Source organism: Oculina patagonica, chromosome 6, assembly GCF_052425735.1.
Source record: "Oculina patagonica isolate OP01 chromosome 6, crgOcupat, whole genome shotgun sequence".
In the NCBI taxonomy this organism is placed as follows: domain Eukaryota; kingdom Metazoa; phylum Cnidaria; class Anthozoa; order Scleractinia; family Oculinidae; genus Oculina; species Oculina patagonica.
The window spans coordinates 25,423,845-25,445,487 of record NC_135763.1 but is presented as its reverse complement, the minus strand read 5'-3'; the positions used below and the strand labels follow the sequence as shown (position 1 = coordinate 25,445,487).

The window sequence follows — 21,643 nt, the reverse complement described above, 5'->3', positions numbered from 1 at the left end:
TTACATTACTTTATTTGCCTTTAAATGTTTAATTTTTCCATGGAGTTACGTCATTGATAGTTCGTGCCTTCAGGCTTCTTAGCGCGAATTTAATTTTTTCACCAAAATTAAGTATAACCTTTGATCCTCTTTAGCATTGTAAAGCCCGAATTGCGTTATTTTTGAGCAGCGGATGAAATTTGAAAGAAAGATGTACCCGATATCTATTAATTTATACACGAGGCATACAACTTCAAGACCAAAAAGCTTTGACTACCTCTGGAATTTCGTCAACAAAACATATTTACTCGATTCGCTTTTGTCAGGGTTCCCCGAAAGAACAGACTCCAAACTATAGGCTGGTCTTGTTTGAGCCCGATTATAATTAGTTCGTGGATAACCAGCTAGAATATACATTCAAATCAGATCGCAAATTCGCTTTCTTCCTTGATATCTCGACCTGTAATCTACCATGTGGAAACATTTTCTGCACGTTCAAAAATACTGCCTTTACCCTCCTCCGTGAAAAACATAACAACAGAAAGAAGTATAAATTGCAAATTTTGGATTTATAACAAGGGTTAGTAGATATTTTTACAACACTAAATTAATGCATCACGCAAACTAGTTGTCAATTATGCACTTTCTAGAGACTGTCATTAAGTGGCATGATTCAAACCGTTTCATCATTTGTTGATAATGAAGTATCTAAAACAATTTAATTAACAGCTAGCATGCCGTGCCTTTGAAGAGGACCGACAAAACATATTTAACGCAGATAGGAAAACGTTTTAAACTAGCTCCCGGGTGCCCTATACACGTTTCTGCCGAATGAACGGAAAATAATTTGATAAATTTGTAACGTATACTGGGATAGGGCCGAATCGCACTAGCGGACAAATTTTGTAACAAATGGTAAATTTCATCATTAATGAGTCACTTGTTGCAGAACACAAGTGCGATTACGTTTTTCGAGACCTACAACTTGTCCAACATTTTAGGAAAACAAAGAAGCAGCTGTCTTATGATTGGTCCGCGTTGCACGCGCGATGCATTTTGTCAAACAATTGCAAAAACAAGTGCGTACGACTTGTTGGACAAGGGCAAATTTTGTCAAAACGGACAAATCATCAAAGGGGCCGAAGTCCTGCCTCGAAGCAGGACATTTCATGACAAGTCGCATTCCCATGCCCTCGTAATGCCAGATAACAATGCGTTGTTGATTGGCTATTGTGTTTGGCCCAAACTGGACCTAATAACAACACGCACACCAAAATGTTTGCGATTGTATGCACCGTGATGTGGCTCTCACTATCATAATTCAGCCGCAAAATCTTTCCGCGATAGGCAAGGCATGTTTATAAGCGAAGTATTTGCCCAATGTAAGAATGAGAAAAGAAAAAGTTATCTTGAGACGACTCATTATTCCACTGCATGAGAACACGCGTGCTCTAAATGCAAATTTTTTTAGAATTTTTTACCGCGTGGTACTGCATATTAAATGTTTGCCCAAGACGGCCGTGCTGAGAAATGTACAGGGATGCCAGAAGCACGTGCAAAGCTATTGTACTAATAATTTCACCTTTTGTTCTCTTCAAGATGTCTCTGACTTGTCGCGACAATTTTGTTTTTGTCAAAAATGTCATGACATTTAAAACTTGTCCGCTAGTGCGATTCGGCCCATAGTTTGGGTCCTATTATATCAGCCTTACTTACTTTAGTCTAAATGGCAGCAAATTCATAACTATGCATTCTCTTCTTCTGATAGACAAACAAACCTCTCATTATTTTGTGAAAACACTTGAAAGTATGTAGCTATTAACATTGTTTTGACTTAGCGTTCAAAATAACATCAAACTTGAGCACCCAGTTTTGCTTCCTATTGGTTTTTCACTGGATTGAAGAACTCCTCGGGCGATTCGTCTTTTTCGATCGACTGGTTACTTTGAAGGACTGCGATGTATGAAAATACTTGTAAAGCTGTGCACCGTTTGCAAACACGCAAATGGAACGATGTAGTTCCAAGGTACCAAATTTTGGGTTTGTTTCGAGTTTTACAATTTCGGATTACCAGAACATTTGTTATCTATCAATGGTTGCAGAAAAGTCGCGTGCTCCCAACACGCTTTAAAGGAACGCTGAAGCATAATATTTATTCATTTACGAATAAATAAACTGCTATTAATAAATAGCACAATATATATTAATACTTGAATTGTCTTTGTTAGTTTAGCCATGACTCGGCAAGGGGTGTGGTAAACTTGAAGCGTTTCACACACCCCTTTTAGCGAGAAGCGTATCATCTATCATCTTCGGCTGTGACACTCGATGAATGATATCGTTTGTTAAAAATTGGAAAGTATTTCCTACACTCTTTTCAGTTTTGTTTGAACCGAACTCAAATGCAAGACTCCCTAATTGCGTCTAAAAGCCGGAGCCCCGGGTCCGGAGCCTCCAAAAGGAAAAACAAACACACTTTATCGCAAAGGCTTCCGAGATTTTACATATCAAGTTCTCGAGACCCACAATTTTTCAGGCATCTTTAGGCATCCCTTATGTACTTCAAGTCCCAGAAAACTCGCAGAAATTGCTCTAGGCATCGCAGTGCTTGATGATTAGCTAAACTAAACCCGTTTCATCGATACTTATATTTTAATACGTGTTTACCAAAAGATTACCGTGCTTTCATTTTATAATTGTGTATACATCAAAAATAACTCCTAATGCAAAGCTGAGATTAGCAATGTTACTCTGAACGAAAGTTCATATCTGGAACAAACGATAATTTAAACTTTAATTTAAAAAAAATATATTTTGTAAAAAATATACACAACTCTAAGTAAAAAAATACTATCTTTATTATTTATTATTAACTCATAAGATCAGGAGCCCATTACCCGGGGCGTGCAACTTTCATATATTTGTGCAACGCCGTTTTCACAAATAAAGTTATTTTTAGCCAAGCCTTTCCCGCGTAAAATACTGTTTCCGAGAAAGTTAGCTACTGCTTTGCAAAGAAATACAGAAATAATCGCTCGAAATGCCGTCAGAACACTCCAAAGGAGACTGTGCATGTGTCGCCATGTTAACTGTCTTCCCATGTGGACGAGATACTGTATAGTTGCGTATCAACATTCCCTTTGGAAATCGCTAGTGATTGGCTATCCGAAACCAATTAGAGGAAAAAAATTTATCTAAAAATAACTATACTTGTAAAAACGTTGTTTCATAGACGAGGTTTGGAAGTTGCTCGCTCCGAATTGTTTTCTGATCAAAATTCTTATAACTTCAGTTGTCCATGTCCACGCCGATGTAATCCATGTCTTCGATCTGTGGTCAGAGTTCTGCAGCTGGTATTGCGTCTTTTGGAACGCTTCTTCGCTCTTCTGGTATAGTGAAGGAATAGCCAAGCATCCACTGATAACAATCCAACTATGTATCGCGTTCGTCAGTGTTTGCTCCGTGGGTTTTCTTTGGTTTCAAACAGAAAGAAAAAACTGAAAAATTGTTCATTCCTCAAAGCAGCAAGGCCATAGATGATTCAGAAACACCGCCGAAGAGTACTTTCGAGTTATGATTCGAGAAGAAATCATCCTATTGGTGGCGTCTTCTGAACAAATCAATTTCCTTTCTCCTGAGTGTCTAAAGCAAGCCTTTACAGCACACAGAGCTGTTATGGAACTGGAATCTTATCTCGACTTATGTGACACACTATCACACAACAGAACAAAGTCAGAAGACGACTGCATAATGATCAACCCGCTTGAATTTTTGCAGTTCAATGAAAGTAAGCTGGATGGTATAGACCTGAAACAGGTTGAACAGGAACTGAACAGAGCCAATAATGACGGCTCGCCCATGCGCAATGGACGTCCCTTCTGGTACAATTTCAACAACATTACATGTTTACATTACATTACATGTTCAGGGTGATGCCAATCGAGAAAATGGAAACGTAACCGACGTTCGTGCATTTCAAATGGTGTATCTCATGCATGACCCCAGTGACGAAGACGGAAATGAGAAAATCGTCAATTGGGAGAAGACTTTCATTGACAAAGTAGCGTCGTTAGTGGGCAAACTGAGTTGTTTCGAAGTCTACTATTCAAGTGAGAGAAGCCTGGATGATGCTATTGCTGAAAGTACCTTGTCTGACGTCACACTTGTGTTAATCACTTTTACTATCATGATCACCTTTGTTAGTGTCATGCTCGGCAAGTTCTTGAATCCGCTGACCGGTCATTCCTCGCTTGCAGCTGCAGGAGTGTTCGCAGTGGGCCTGGGGATTGTAGCAGGGTTTGGTCTCGCCATGTGGTGTCGAGTTCCCTTTGTCAACATAGGAGTTCTGCCGTTCTTGGTTCTTGGAATCGGCATCGACGACATGTTCATCATGGTGGATGAGCTTGATCGACAGCCACGTGAACTGTCAAAGACAGAGACGATTAAAGCGGTTATGAAGCATTCCGGAACAACTATTACCATGACGACCGTGACGGATTTGGTGGCGTTTGCGGTTAGCACTTCCACCTCATTTCCAGCGATAAGGTACATCATAGCGATATGACAAATAGGTTAAATTCTGAAGGATAAAAACGCTTCCGGTCCCTGATTGATTGTCTAATGTCAAACACTTTTTGGCCCAGAAAATTGTTTCAGGTTTAGCCTCCAAAAAATATTTAGGCTAATGCAGCTAGAAAATGAAATGTTTAACGAAAGTAAATCATGCTATCATGCACAAGTTTGTTTTTAAGTACAACTTCAACGCTTCCGGCGGCCCCCCAAATTTTGGTTAATTTTTTTTTTTTTTTTTTTTTTTTTTTTTATAGTGAAGGAAAAAAAAAAAAAAAAAATAGCGTTCACCAAACCTAAAAAAAATTATGTACAAGGATCACTATAACAAACATTACAAAACTTATAACAGACAATAACGAGTGAAGGAAGAAGGTGACGGAGAAATAATTTGCGCCAGAAACAAAACCTCGGAAATGGCTTAACCATTTTTCGAGTTAAAAATAACAGTATCCCTTTAACTTGGCAAAGGAAATACTGACAAGTTCATTTTGATTAGAAAAATAAACTTGCGTCAAAATGTTTTCGCTCTAGACATCTGAACTAGAAGGCCTTTTCTTCTTTAGGTATTTCTGCATCTACGCTGCCCTGACGGTGACTCTCTCCTTCCTCATGATTGTCACATTTTTCGTAGCCATAATGTTTTTCATCATACGACGTCAGAAGAATTAAGTCGGGACGCAGAGATTGTTTACCATTCTGCCTTGCACCTCAGCCAAAGGAGGGCTCGCCAGAGTGGGACGAACCTCTTCCACAGACGTCAAATCGGGCTATGAAGTGGTGGGGTACGTTCTTGACGCATCCGGTGACAAAATGTGTAGTTATATGCTTCTCGCTATTGCTTCTTGGTGCTGGAATATACGGGGTCACCCAAGTGGATGAAACGTTTGATAGACGAATCCTCGCAAAGGACGATTCCTACTTGAAACAATTTCTATCCGCACAAGAAGAACATTTTGTAATGTCCATTGAGGTGAGCATCGTGGAGAATGGGAAGGTTGATTATGAGATGGCCTCCACCCAGGAGCAGATCAGAAAGCTGACAAGCATCGTCCTTGAGAATCCTCATTACAGGAACGAGTCGCTCTCCTGGATGAACTCGTTTTCCCAGTATGCCAACACTTTTAAGAAGAACATTACCGGTGCACGATTTCTGCCTGAATTGAAAGCATTCCTTCGCAACCCGCACTTTTCATATATCAGTCAAGACCTGACGTTTTCCAAGGATGGCACAAAATTGGAAGCCTCTCGGGTCCTTGGTTTCATGAAGGGTGATGGAAGTTCCACCTTCAAGAAAAACGCCATGCTCACGCTCCGTGAAGACCTTGCAGAAAAGTCTGAACTCGATGCCTTTCAAACAACTCCACTGTTTATGTTCTTTGAACAGTACGCTATAACATCAAGAGAGACCATAAGGAATTTAATAATCGCGGCCCTAGCGGTGTTCCTCGTCACAAGCCCGTTTTTGGTGGACTGTACCGTGACTTTCCTTGTAGTCCTCAACTTTGTGGCCCTAATATGCGAGTTATTTAGTTTGATGGTCATCTGGGACGTGTCTCTGAACTCTGTGTCTATGATCAACTTGGTAATGGCCATTGGGTTCGCTGTGGATTACAGTGCACACATTGCACATGCGTACGTGGAGTCGAACAAGGAAACAGCCAATGACAGAGTAGTGGACGCTCTGAGTATACTGGGTGCGAGTGTTTTCATGGGAGGTAAGTAAGGTTTATTTTTTTTCTATTCAGTGCAGCTAGGAGCTAGAATAATGCCTCCTGGTGAAGCAAGAAGATATATAAACCATCTATTTATATAATACCATCCTAGTCTTGTTATAAAAGTTATCCCAGGACTGACACAACTTTAATTTAACATAACGGGCTACAAATTACATATAATTTTGAATCACTTTTCTGGGGCTTTTCCGAATGCAATTTACCATAAAATTAGTAAAAGAAGCACTTCCCTTATATTTGTTCATCGTCCTCTTCAGGTGCTTCTTTTTCGGGGAGGGTTATAAATGGGGTGTAGGGGTGGCGGGGGGTGCTTAATTTCGGACGGAAATTTGGGTTTCAACTGAAAATGGGTTTCCATTTAATTTGGACTGTGGCCGCAAATTTTTTTTTTGAAGCACAGAAGAATACCACATTCCAAACTCAAAATAAAAGTCGAAGCTACGTTGAAAATTGTAGTGTTTTCAAGTTGTCAAAAAACCGCAGACAATTCATCTTAAGTTGCTAGATGTGATCGTAATGGAATTCTCAGATTTATTTTAATAACACTGTTTATGTCTTTGATTATATGCATCGAACAGACTATATGAACAGGTTTCGACTTATTCTGTTAGTTTTTCCTTGTTGATGTGTTGCTCGGCTGTTTATGGAATGCATAGTTTCTCCTTGTTTGCTTAGAGTTTCAACTGGCGTGTGTTTTTGTTTTGTTTGTATCCTGCAGGATTCAGCTCGTTTCTCGGTATAGTCGTGCCTGTATTAGCATTCGCCGCTTCGGACATCTTCTGAGTATTCTTTCGAATGTTCTTCGGTATTGTAGTGCTTGGCCTTCTTCACGGGCTATGTATTATGCCTGTTTATCTTTCTTTGATTTGCTGGAGACCCGCTGTAATCAGGCCTCTTTCGGTGAGAGGCAGTGAGGAGAAACTAAGCAACGGTTTGCAGTTGGAATCGGTTGGAAGAGAAGAGAAAGGCAGCGCGGTCGATAGCACAGCTTCGCCATCAACTGGAAGCTCGCGAAAAAGACCAATGAGCCAAAGCAATTCAAGCTCAATGGCAAAGACGGAAAAGAAAGCGTTCAGCATGTAGTTACTGATGAGATCGGAATTCAAAACAAGGTAATCACAGCAGATGAAGAAAACGAAGTTGAGACGGACAGAGAGCCTAGTCTCAGAAACGACAGCGTGAAGAATAGTGAAGACCTTGCTCGTACTCCAGGAAAAACTGACAACAGGATAAATGACGCGACTACTACTCCCGTGCCCGACCACAAACCTGAAGGGTCTCATCTGGGAGACAATAGCAGTGAAAACACTGCTCTGTAGTCGAAGAACAATTTAATAATGTTGTAGCTCTTAAAATATAGCAGCTCAATATGCGCCTTATAGCTGGAAAACAAGCTTTGGCCTTAATTCATTTTCTTATATCTCAGCTAAGCAATGGCTTGCACTGTTAGACTCAATCCGTTTTTGCTTATATCTTCACTTTTTCGCTATATATTTTATCAATTATTCCACGAGCGCGCGTTGGATATGAAATGGTAGATAACCAACGAGGCGCGTAGCGCCGAGTAGACTATAACGATCTCATATCCAACAAGCGCGAGTGGAATAAAAAGAATTGCAATATTTGAGCTACCCAGCAGTTTTCTTTGATGCGTTTCGGCTACCGTATTAGTGCTCAATGATATATGAGCTCATATACCATTGCCTGTTAACCAATCAAAACGCGGGAATTGCAATATACCATTGCTAGTTTTTAATAATTGTAAATACTTGTACTAAATACTAAATACTTGTAAATACGCATGAAAGAAGGAACACTATCGAAATGAGTTTTCATGGTCAACATGGATAGCGGCATGGTTCGCGGGCGCGTCCGTACGGCGTACGGGAGGAGTCGCGCAACATGGCCGCCATAGTTTGATGGTAGAAATAGTGAAGCAAGAAGGCCGTATAAAGGCGGCCAAGGCGGCCTGTAAAATTTAGAGAGGTTTGAAAAGAAAAACAAGAAGCAATGAAACAAAATGTGGCTGAAAATTACGTGTAGAAAGTAATCGACCGCCAAAAAAGTGGACATTGAGAGCCATAATCGATCGATGACTTTCGTGTCTATCTCTAAAGCCAGCATCGTACATGAAGGAGTATTCGAAAGCTAAATCGGGTTGATAGAATAAAAAACCCATTTTATTGCTACGGGGTAAAAAAAAAAGGAAAAAAGAAAAAAAAAACTTGACCCTCTGGGATTTGAACTCACGACCTCCGGATCAGCAGACTGGCACCTTACCGATTGAGCTAATACGACAGACTCTGTAATATGCTTTGAATATATCGTATATCAATGTAATAGATATTGTGGATTCTACTAAACTGCTGCGAAACTATAACAGGATCGCGAAACTAGTTTCTATTGCTAGAAAGCAGATAATTTACTGTACTCTAAAGTAATTTTTCGTGCCATGAGTAATGATTTTGCCCCGCTTTAAGATTATTATTTTTGTCGTACTGCTGACATTCAGTATAACAGGGTCGTAACCAGGTATATGGGATCAGGGATCACAGCCTCGGGATCGGGATCATGGACCCAGGATCCCGGGTCACAAGTCATGGCATGTCATGGGATCCGGATCAGGCAATCAGATGGGATCAGAATGGAATCAGGGATCAAATGTTGGCACATTTTGGGGATCAGGAATCAAAATTTAGAGCTAAAATTTGGGATCAGCGATGAAAACATATACCTAGTTACGACCTTAGAGCTAAATTTTGGGATCAGCGATGAAAAAATATACCTGGTTACGTGCCTGGTATAACCGTGAGCTATTTAAATTTGTGTCGCACCTATAAACCGCTATAAACATTAGTACTTTGGCCGCTTATTCACTAGAATGAAAACATTGTAAGCTCCAGTGAAAATTAAATAAATGGGGAGCTCCGCTTTTAGGCTTGCCTAAATCTATATTTTTTTTTTCTAAGTGTGTAACTAGAAGTTGTGGTGTGGTGTGGTGTGGTGTAGTGTGGTGTGGTGTGGTGTGGTTTGTTATCCTGGCGGGATGCGGGATAAAAACGGCAAGGAACGCAACCTCCGTTGACATGAACTGGTTTTCTACAGAAATGAATTCGCTGGCGTCCAGCTCTCTCTCGGATCTTCTCCCGCGATCAACGATCGAAGAAAAACTTGAGAAAATAGAGGGCAGCAAACAGACTAAGTGAAAATACAAGGCTGATCGGACAGCTAAAAGGGCGATAAAATGTATTTAGACTTTTTAGCTGTTCAATCAGCCTTGCATTTGGTTTATCGTTTTACTCTATATTGCTGATCCTGATTTAAGCCAAGATTCGGCTTCACTTTGCTGCTGTTTGTGCAAGTGGTCCTTGCATTATTTTGGACCTTAGGTGATTAAGGTACGATAATCCCTTGTTTTACACGGTGAAAAGGGAATGACATGAAAAGTGTTTTAGACTTCAGCGAAAACACACTTGTTTTGTAACCAGGCAGGATCAGGATGAACTCTAAGTTAGGCGGGATGACGATTCGGGATTCAAAAAGCCTTTTTGCCCCCCCGGGCTATGACCTTCTATATCATGTAAGCTCGTGCACCATTTTCAGTGGTTTAGGGAAATGTTACTTATATGCTATTATATAGCATATAAGTAACATTTCCCTAAACCACTGAAATTTTCAGTTTTCTGCATGAAAAGAAATAATTATAATTCTATTAACTTGACGAGGAATTAGGAAAGGCGGAAAATAGTAAACCTTGCACGAAGACATACGATCGCGCGATTGTATTTCCGTATATCCATAATGTATTTGTATTGTTAGAAAAGTATTTAAAAAATGAACAAAGCTACTGTGCATGCGCATTATTCATCATAAAACAATAAAATTTCATATGATAATATAGCGATACGTCTAATGTGTCGTTTTCTTTACATGTAACTATATGACCAATCAGCATCTAAAGTAGAACGACCCAACCAATCAGCATCTAAAGTAGAACGACCCAACCAATCATAGCACGGGAACTCAAATGGTATCCAGATTTTAAAAACGTGGCTACAGGGTTTTCCTTTGCAAAACTTTGTCTTTTGAGACCTTTATGGAAAGGCAAGCTAACAGGAACATGCTAAGTTAAAACTTATTCCCGAATTCCGGAAATAAACAACCAATTTCCCACAATCCTTTACAATCTCTTACGACTTCAGTTCCCAGTCCCCATCGTTATCCAACATGGCGGACGAACCGTTCGGCTGCCATAATTTTCCAAGACTTGAGGATTTATGCGTAAAAGTCGTGGGAGTGAATAGCAGCCGCTGGAATCCTGAACAGTTATTGGGTATTTTTGCCATTTTGTCATATTTTCTTTCTCTAATCTGGGATGATTTATCCATTAATTAACGCTTTCCGCTCACCACCGCGGTCCGTAGTCACGATTAAATAGGGCCTGTGAGTACCAAAATAATGAAAGGACCACTTGTACAAACAGCAGCGAAGTGAAGCCGGATCTTGGCGTAGATCAAGATCAGCAATAAAGAGTAAAACGATAAACAAAATGCAAGGCTGATTGGACAGCTAATAGGCTAAATAAATTTTATTTAGCCTTTTAGCTGTCCGATCAGCCTTGCATTTTGCTTAACGATTTAATAGGTAGCTGCAGTTAGCCTTTACACGTATATTGTGCTCAGGATTTCTTCTAAGTTTTTGAATCCACTGCGTGACTGTGGACCGCAGTGGCAGGCGATTTAAACTCGTTCATTGCAGGACTTCGGTGGAAATCAGTGTGATGTTGAAGTTTTGATTTAATAATGCATCAGTCCATTCCAGCAGTTCCCATCCCCCCCCCCCCCCCCCCCCCCGGGCTAGCCCCCGGGCATTAGCATTTCTTTAAAAAAAATTGGCAAATTCCCCGGGGTGGGGGATGAAGGAACCGGGCAAATGCCCCGCTCCCGGGTTAATTGTTTTCAATCTCTCGATAGGTGATATAAGAATATAATACAAGTTGTTGCTTCTTAGCAATGAAGAAATATCTAAAATTGAGAAAATATACCTTTAAAAACATCCACGAACATCCACGTCATTCTCTAGTCATTCGTGAACTAGCTAATCTGCAACGTAGTCCACGTCTTGGCCAATAAAAGCCTCCATCACGAATACGCGACTCACTCCACGGTTTTGAAAGTACGTGTCAAATGGCCAGGGGTCAGCCCGAGGTAAGCAAATGCCCCACCCTTGGGACGGGAAACATTAGGAAATGCCCCGGGGTTGCCCGGGGGGGGGGGGGATGGGTACTGCTGGAATTGACTGATGCATAAGTGATCGGTACATAAGCTTAAGTCACCTGTACTTTCACTCAGTTTCACTGGATCATCAGTCCTCCCATTATATTGAGCTTATATAAATCCATGGTAAATTCAATCAAGTGCATTCCTTTCTGACCCTCAGAAGGAAATTACTTGGTTAACAGTACTGTAAATTACCTTAGAGTTAATTTTCTACTTCCCAGCTTCGAATATTAGTGCTGCATGGCACAACATTGCATTCAGACTGTAGACCTACAATCTTTTACCCCCACTAGCCTAAATAGTGCGCCAGTTAGCCAAATATCTCTCTGGTTAGCCTTGGCAATGCCTCTTTACTACAGCATGTTTATGGTTAGCTCTCAGTAATGGTAATGATAACGCAGTATATCGTGAAGAAGCATTCAGCAAGTCTACAGGTCTGGGTACTCAGTATTTGTTGTGTATCTTGTAGCTGAAATGCCACATACAGGGTGTTACGAAAACTAAGACCCTCGAAAACGAAGACCTAAGACCTAAGACCCGGTCTTAGTTTTCGTACTACGAAAACTAAGACCCTATATTAAAATCAGAAAAACCATTGAAATAACTATTGTAGATGTACAATGAGCACCAGTAACTGTTATTTTAGCTTTTAATATGTGACGACAACGGTGTGACACTTCGTATCTCCTGAACCTCTGTATTCTGTTGTGTAAACATCTCCAAAGGAACCTTGTCCTATCCTCTGTTTAAACTGCAATTGACTACATTTGAAGCGCGGAATGTCTTCACCAATTTGGCTTTCAGGCGGCCCTTTTCGTAATAGCTGAGGAAGCTTAAACTTTCGAAAAACTGACATAGCTGAAAATTTTACCCCTCGATCTAAACATGTGTCTCAAGTTTCGCGCCAAAATGTTTACTTCTGCCTCACGTCCGATAGCCGACCTTCGACCTCAACGGCTGAAAGCAAGCTATTGTTCGGTCACACCACCGACAACAATTTTGAAGAGGTCTTAGGTCTTCGTTTTCGAGTGTCTTAGTTTTCGTAACACTCGCCACATACATGTAGGGATCTTATGAGGGGAAAACTTGTGTATGTTCATGTACAGCTGTGAGACACATTTACTACTGTCATGTTAATGTTCATGACAGTACAACATTTCTGCTGATAACTACCAGTACTTGTTATTGTTGTTATTCTTAATTTTCACTGACTTGTGTCACTTACTGCTTTATGTAACTTTTAGAAATCCCCAGACATCTTATTTGTCCAATTCTAAAGAAGTTTCATCCTTTTGATGTTGAAAGGCTTGAGGTCTCTGGTGTTTTTCAAACCTTAGGTTTGTAGTACTGATACTCTTAAATATTCCTTGTAAACTTTATAAGTGGTCTCTGAACTGTACAATGGTTGTTTCTCTAGCTTCAACCAAGCTGGCTATACAACAGTAAAACAACAGTCTGACAGATTACAGCCGATTTTAGTGCTGAGCTATTTCTGACAACTTAGCTGCTTAAGGGTTCAATCTGCGCCAATTAAAAATACTGTGAAGAGTTGTGGTCATAGAGTAAAATTTATTTATCGCCAGAACACTTGGGCCAATGGTAGATGGGCAAATAATGTTTTGTAAAACCTGGGTCTACACACTGCACTAAAATCGGCTGTAAGGCTACATTTATTGTTTGCTAATAGTGAACATATCCAGTGGTGGAGTGTGGTTGTCCAAGTGAGAGTAGTTATGAAAGGAGATATTGTTTATGACAGATGTTTTGACAAGTCATCATTTTCAGTGTCAGGTCTTAAAGGAGCTATGTCATGGACAATGCATCTTGAAAAAATTGGTATTTTTTTTTAAGTTTGTCATTCGTAAGGTGTCTTAATCTTCGTCAGTCAAAACCATCTTTGTTAAATTTGGGTTTTTTATTACTCTGGACTGTTGGTGTTTTTCTACATTAAAAAACTTGGTTGTTTGTTTGACATTGACTGCAGGTATTGACACAGATCCTCTTTGGAAGGTATTCTACTTTGAAACCTGGCGCAGAAAGAGTAAATGGCCTCGATATATATTTTAAGACAAAGGGAATTTCAAAAGAAGGAGAGGGTTGGCGAGTTTGCTACCTCCAGAGATGTCTACAAGATGCGCTTAACAGCTGCCATGCCCCGAGTCAAGAGACAAGCTATTCTTTTTCTAAAGGTACAGTATAATTCTGCTTATAAGCCCTGAGCTAAAACAACTTGGTACCGGTAAGACGTTTTGGATGGGCTTATAAATGAGGGGAGGCCTTTTTTTTTTTTTTGGGGGGGGGGGGAGGCTTTTAGATGGCATAAAAAAATAGAATTAAGCTACAGCAGTGTTGAACGAAATACATTTTTCATTAACTGGTTTTGAATTAAGCTTTACACGGTCATAATAATTATAATTATTACAGTATTAAGTCAAATTCCTTTCACTGTTAGGAGCAATATTGGGAGAGGGGGGCTTATCTGGGGGGGGGGGGGCTTATAATGATTAATCAGATGTATTTTTTTTATTGTTTTGATTCTAATCAGTAAAAATTTACAGCCCTTCTTACTAAAGCGTGAACACTTTGAATATGTCTGGAATGTTCTTTGTGTTTTAAAACCAATCACATGCGAGAACTTCAGACCTCAGAAACCACAGACAACGAATGGGTTTCCAACGGTCACAGAACAATATTCGGTTCTTGTTTCGCTCCAATATACAAGTTAACACTAATTGTAGTTCCTTCCTTTTTGAGAACATTCACTGCCCTACTGAAGAATATGTTTGAGTGTTTGTTTTATAGGAAAAAAAAATTGAAAAACTGATGCGCCCGACGCTACGGTTTGTCCCAGTTGTCACCGATTTTCAAAAATTGTAACAAATTCGTACTGCAGTTACCGTTCGCCTGAAGGCAAGTTACAATTTGAACTGAGGTAAGCTTGCATTTTCCAGTTTTTATCTCACCCCAACTGTTGTAGCAGACCTAAACACTGATAGGAGGAAGGTTTGTTTCTTCGATAACAGCGAAACAAGATGGCAGGAAGGAAAAGCAAAAACTAAATGATTGAGCGATTGAGGTGTTAACTTTGCACCAATGACACCAACATTTTGAATAATTTTCATCTGGAGCCTTTGCGGTTTGCTGTGTTACGATTACGGAACCTCTGATTGCCTAAGGGTTGAAATCGTTTGCCAAAATAAATTGAATCCCTCGTTCTACCAAAAAATCAACAAGGTTTACAATCAGTAACAAAAACTATACAATTTTGTATTTTATATTCGGTTTATCGTGTTTAATCTTATGTCTAGACGTGTCTTCAACATACTGCAAGCACTCAACCATGTCGAAGCGACCATAACGTCGCTAGAGTAACCGTCCTTTTTTTCTTCCAAAAATCCCTGAAACCATGTTCTGGATGTGGCCCTCATTACGAAAGAAAAACAGTTCTTTAAATTCCTGAAAAAGACAGAGCGTGTATCCTGATATATCGAAACAAAATAAGAACTAAAGTTGATCCGTGACCGATGGAAACCCATTTACTGTTTGTGGTTTCTGCAGTCTGAAGTTCTCACACATGATTGGCTAAACACAAACATTCCAGACATTATTTTAAAGAGTTCACGCTTTTGTAAGAAGGGCTGTACCTGGAGCTATTTGTTTTGTTGATCACTATGTTAAAATGTTATTGTCTTTGGGTTCCAACCTTTTTTTTAGCTTTCATTATTGTTATCTGAGCCAAATGAGAAAATAAACCAAAATTAATTGGTTTGAAAGCATTTCAACCCAAAACAAATTTGAACCACTGTCAATATTATCTTTTTTACTGTATTATGTGACTGTGTGGCTGGATTTGCATTAATCTCATTTCATTTCATTTCTTACAGGTGGCCAAAGCATCCAAAACCTTGTGTCCATTTGTGGAAGATGCACCACCTATTTACGCCTGTATAACCCAGCATGTATTTTTCTGGCAGACAATTTTGACATTTTTCTACAGCTTGCAGAGTATATAGAATTTCTAGAGGTCTTTATTCTCAGAGACAATGGAGTTAGTCAACTTTGTCGTCTTCTTCAAGTATTAACATCAAAGAGATTAAAATCTGTTGGATTTTGTTTCTGCAAAGTTTCAAATCTTCAAATGTGGAACAAAATCTTTAACTCCTTATCAGAACGAAGTCACCAAGAGAAGGTGAATGAAATACCCACACAAGAAAAGAAGCTGATAGCTAGCACTCAGACGACCACATGTGAAGTTTTGACTTCAAAGGGAATTATTACTACATGTAAATCAAATAATTTTGTTGAACAAACCTGTAATCAGTTGAATTGTGAACAAGACATAAAGAAAAGCTCTAAAGAGACTCAAGTAGTTCAGTCTGATGAGATATTTGATGACTGCAGGAATAGCGGTATTTCAAATGAGAATACAAACTGTGATTCCCCCGATGGAACCGATGATGTAGACATTTATGAATTCATGGACGGCACAAGTGCTCTGCAGTCTAACACACAAGAAAATAATTTTATGTGTAGATGTGATACGCATGTAAGACAATCTGATGCGGGTGTTGTAGAGAGTTTAGATATTTATGATGAGGTTTTTGGTCTCTGTAAATGTGGACGAAAATATGAAGCCCCAAAAGAACTTTCTTCTATAAATAAACAACAAAAGGAAATTGAATCTTCAGGAAAAGGCAGAGTTTCACCTGGAACTTCAAATTTGGGATCACTATTTCCCAGTTTTTCAAATCTAAGTTGCTCCTTGGTTCATTTTGAGTTGGTCGCATTTTGGCTTCATCCCAATCTTCTTGCACTGTTTGTACGTGCTGTGCAGGGATGGTTGAGCCTTGAGACACTCATCCTGGAGGACAATGCACTTGGTTTTGTGTCAACTCCTGGCTGTGACTTCATAGAGACCCTCTACTTTCTCTGCACTAAGGGAAGACTACAGTTCCTTCAAATCACCAATAATCCAGTGAATGATGAATTTGCAAGACTGCTCTTTGAGAAACTAGTGGCTGCATACTGTCACAAGTGCTGCCATAACAACAATGCCAGATCTTTAACCAAGCTTAAATTTTCCTCCTATCAAGTTTCACCAGTTGCCTTAGCATATCTGAGGAGAGCGATAACAGATGTTTGTGCATGTAACCAGTCTGCTGCAGAGCTGGCGGAATCAGAAGCTTCAAGAAGCAATGCCAGTACAGACAACAAGGAGCATACATGTACACAAGCAGATTACTCTGAGCAGAAATGTTCATGTTTAGATCAATGTTTGACTTGTAAGAGTGACCCTGATCATGGTAAAGGGAAAACAAACTCTGCAACAACCAAGAAAAATACTTCTGATCGCCTGCTGTGTGATAATACCCAAGAAACACAAGATAGAACCAAAATGAATACTAAACCAAACTTGCGCATTCTCGACAAGGAACAGGTGCCTGTTGAATCAATTGAAGATTTCTCCCAGGACAAGAAACCTTTGCCAGTCATGATCAATAACTGCATTTCAAGTGTGTTTTCTGGTATCCAAGTGCTGAAGTTAAGGTGTGTGGTTGGAGATGAAGGGGCTCGCTTGATTGCTGATGGGCTGCGAAGAAACAGCAGTCTTCTTTCTTTGAGTTTGGCAAACTGTGATATCAACCCTGCTGGACTAGCAGACATCTTTCAGGCTTTGTCAGGTGAGAAGCATTACATCTGAAGTACATGTAGATTAAGTAGCAACAGCATCAAGGAATAAAACCAAGGAAAAAGTTTCCTAAGAAAATAAATGCTGAGTAATTATCTGTAAAATAATTTAAGTACTCTAAGTTCGTGCAGGCACGACCTCATTCCCAGAAACAAAGATAGCCTGGGAAGACGGTTGGTGCTTTGCACTTGTGGAAAAAGAGTAAAGCAGACATTAGGGAAGGCACCATTGCTACTTGTCTGCTCTTTGGCTTTCAAGCTTGTGAATGAATTGTTAAAATTAAAGCAGTCAGAAACGGCAGGTATTAATTTTGGTTGAAGTGAAATTACGACAGCCACGATTTTAAATTTGGAAACAAGTGATTTTTTGCCATTCAAAGACAAAAGTTGCAAGTACTCAGTAAAGAGAGTACCCCACCCTGCAGGGGAATATGGACACTATAAATGTTTATACATGTGCTTTGTCGGGATACAGTACCTCTCACTTCATTGTAACTATTTTTGATTTTTGCTTCATGTAGATAACAGACATCTGAAACAGCTGTGTGTGAAAGGTAACCGTTATGATCCAGGTAACAATGACAGTCTTGCGCAGATGCTGACATCCAATATAACACTTACTGACTTGGACCTTGGCAATTGTGACCTCAGAGGTAAAACATGATTGAAAAATGCCTTAGTTTCACACAAGCCTCTGTCAAATCTGAACTATTCAAAGCCCTTAGTCAAAAGATATACTGCCAAGCTACCACAATATTGCCAAGTACTGTAGGGCTGCAAGCCATGCTAAGGGCTATTGTCAAACATCATTGTCGTCCTCATCGTTGTTGTCATCATCATCATCATCATCATCATCATCATCATCATCATCTGCCCTTTAGTGCCAGATGACGCATTAGGCCTCAAAGCCAAAACAAGTTTTTTTAAATAATAGGGGCTAAATGTACCAATACCACTTCAGTTATATTTAACTGTAGTTTCATTATTCATGACAGGTTTAAGTGAAAAGATGATTCATGCATTATGCATTAATAACACACTGACCAGTTTGAAGCTATCAAGAAATGGATTAGGTAAGGAGGTTGTAATTTGGTTTGTATCCCCCAGATACACTGCTACTGGATAAAGAAGCCATCAAAATTTGTATAAAATGTCAACCATTTCAATTTTTGCGTTAGAAATAGAGAACAGGTCAATTTCTTCGAGAGAACCTCAATTTGAAACAAACTTTAATTACGTTTATGGTCTGTCCCCTTAGAATTTAGTTTCAAAATTTAAAACATATTATTCTGTTATATTTTAAAGGTGACGCTGATATTTCTGCTTTATCTCAAGTTTTCTCTCGTCCAAGTCGGCTCACAAAATTAACAAAGTTAGACCTAAGGTAGGTTCTTTAGTCCTAAATACTCTTTTCTCTCAAATGATTGCCATGTTGGTGATACTTTTTGTGTCAGCAGTGAACAAATCAAGTCTGAGAATTTGGTAGTTGGGGGAATAAGTGCCTGTTTTCCGGCAAATCTTCGTTGCAGCACTGGAAGAGTTTGGAATTATCTCATCCAATCAAATTCTAGCATGAGCGCTCACGAGTACTATGAAAGCAATTGCGCGAACAAATGCATCATGTTGCTTAGCACCTTCTGGGACGAAAACTGCGGGCTCAGTCCTTTCTCAGAGAAGTGGTCGCGCCATGAACTGGCACTTGTTCCCCCCGCCCCACTGACACGGTAGAACAAAACGTTGGAGGAGGCAGATCCATGTCACTTAGTTGTTTTGCGTTCTTGTTTGTCAGAAGACGGCAAAGAAATTATTTTGGCAAGAGTTATAAAGCATGTGCACATGTACAGCAATTTTCTTGCTCATTAAACCTTTTGTTTGCTAAACAAAAGGTGTTTAACATCATGGTTTGCTAAAGCTCCCCCATTGGATCGCGTGCGTGGAATTTTCGGAGCATAGACGGCTGTTCACGAGAACAGATTTTCAAATCCTTGTTCAGTTTCCCCCACCCCCCCCAAAAAAAAACGCGAAAATAACAAACCTAAAAATCCACTGTTGCATTTCTTAATTAAAATCCACCTCATCGAAAATTTTTGGTATGTTAAAATTCTTTTTTGGATTTCGTGTTTTAATGGGAAGTCCAATGTCCCGATTTCCCAATCGAATGCACCTTTACTGTTTTAGGCGGACTGACAATTGTCTCATCATTCAAAGTAACAAGATCAAGTGCTTGGAAATTAATTTAATTTGTGTCCTTGATAAGTCCCTGAATTTTAGCCTAAAACTGCACGAACCATGTTATGTATATCAATCACTGCAAGTAGACATACCGTAAAATTAATGATCTAATTAAATAAATGCCCGGAGCATCTATTAAAATTTCAGGGGTCCTAGGGGAGGCGTTAAATAGATATAAGGCGTTTATTTCACTTTTAACTGTAACAACGTCAAAAAAACAAATAGGACGCGTAGTTTGCTAGCGGAGTAAGAATGAAAACAGAGTTTGTGAGTAGGAGACTAATCTAATCCGTGCTAATGCAAAGCCTAGAGATGTCGCTCTTAGTTCGATATTTTCATTGTCATCAGGGTCAACCATGTTGGCGTTGTTGGCCTCTTCGATGTCCGAGCCAAGCAAGAAACTAACTATATTGCGTGATTTTGCTCTATGGAGCATTTCCTTCGTTTTTGAGGTGATTCTTCGAGGGGAGGGCGTCTCTTAGACACGGGGTGTTTACTAGAGGGGGCGTCTCGTACAAATTTTACACGTCAGAGGGGGCGTTTATTTGAGAGTGGGTGTTTATTTAGCCCGCGAACCCCGACGCATTCCCCTCGGAAATGCGTCTGGGTTCGCAGGCTAGCGTTTATTAGATCATTTACGGTACACATGAGATAATAAGATAAAGCAATCATCAGTTTGCTTCTGCTGTCCATTCCAAGCAGCTGAGTTTCCTTCTTCTTTTACTTTCTCCATGCAGTTTCAACCACATTTCACCAGAATCGCTGTCAGTTTTAGCTTCCTCGCTCCAGAGCATCAGACCAAGAAAACTTGATGAACTCAAGCTGACAAAGAAAAGTCTTCTCAGCCCAGAATTTCATCAGGTTTTATCAAGTCTCAAGTCAGTGGTACGGAATGTTACAGCAGAGTACCTGGACCGTGCCACTTTATTTGCAGATTTCATCAGCCAAATGTGATTTAAGAGGCCAACTGTAGCTGTCAGACTGACATAAATCTTTAGGGCTATTATTAAGACAATAGTTAGACCTAGTCCTGAGTGCATCTAGACCGTTGTTTTCCACTCAAGAGAAATTCAACTCGAGAAATTCTACACTGTTGAACTACAATTCAAGACAAAAGTCTTGGAATTCTTCCCTTGATAATTTCCTTTACTCCCTTCCCCACTTTCAGCAATGTCATGAGCTACAAAACACAGCAAATAAAATTATGCTAGTCAACATATTGTAAACGGTGACCGTGAGTTAAGATGAACTTTACAGTAGTTGAATAGTACAACTAACTTAGGAAGCGGGGGCTGGTAAATTTTGGAAAGAGTGGGCTCAAAAATTGTGACCCTCCCCCCAAATTGGAGCCCAAAAATTTGCGACCCTCCCCAAATCAGAGACCAAAAAATTGTTTGGTTGTTTGTTTGATTCCTTGCCGCAACTTGCAATACGGGGCCTTTAAATTCCTCCCTTAAAAATATTGCATGTAGCTTAATCAAGGGCGAGCTGTCCCTTTTATTAGTTTTGAACGACGACTTATGCAACCAACTATATCTGGTAACTACTTATAGCATACTATTCGCGACAGTCTCTTTCACGCTCGCTGATAAGCGATGAAGATACGCGACCGCGCTCGTGTGAGTTGGAAGTGGAAATTGATTGGGTAAGGAAGGAAGGGGAAAGGAAAAGCATGGTGGCATAAGGAGGCAAGCGTGAAAGGAATAAACAATATGTCGCGGCTGCCAACAGCCCAGATTCAAACGCAAACTGGGCCGAAATGAGATGCAGAGCTCTTACTTATACTCGCTTGTAAAGGACTGGCACGAATAGTCTGGCAGCGCATAATTGGGCGTGACAGGGTTCCAAATTTATGTAATCCATACTGTCATGCAACCATCACGTAAGCTCTCATGACGACTTAAGGAGGCTCGATGTAGTTTTTTTAGCCGAAGGGTGGTTTTTGAAAATTAAATTATCTAGGAAGCCAATGTTCGATTTTTGCCAAAGTACACCATAATGATCAAATATGACCAAATTTTAATTTTTTACCCGTCACTTTGTCACAAAGGTTACCATAGCAACCACTGACGTTTTCTTGTGTTCTCAAACAAGCTTGATTTTCTCGAAATCTAGATTGACTCTTGGTATTCATTTTTTGATATGTTCAATTATAGTAGA

At 39.8% G+C, this 21,643-nt stretch overlaps 2 pseudogenes across 1 annotated transcript; both read left to right on the top strand.

Annotated features, from left to right (window-relative positions):
* The first annotated feature begins 1,937 nt into the window (after positions 1-1,937).
* On the top strand, positions 1,938-7,367 carry LOC144657961 (patched domain-containing protein 3-like; annotated as a pseudogene).
* A 3,139-nt stretch (positions 7,368-10,506) lies between these two features.
* On the top strand, positions 10,507-21,040 carry LOC144656144 (uncharacterized; annotated as a pseudogene). Its single transcript, XR_013571269.1, has 8 exons — positions 10,507-10,617; positions 12,808-12,900; positions 13,548-13,752; positions 15,448-17,244; positions 17,773-17,904; positions 18,247-18,324; positions 18,557-18,635; positions 20,221-21,040. The product of XR_013571269.1 is annotated as an uncharacterized LOC144656144 (transcript).
* Positions 21,041-21,643: the final 603 nt, after the last annotated feature.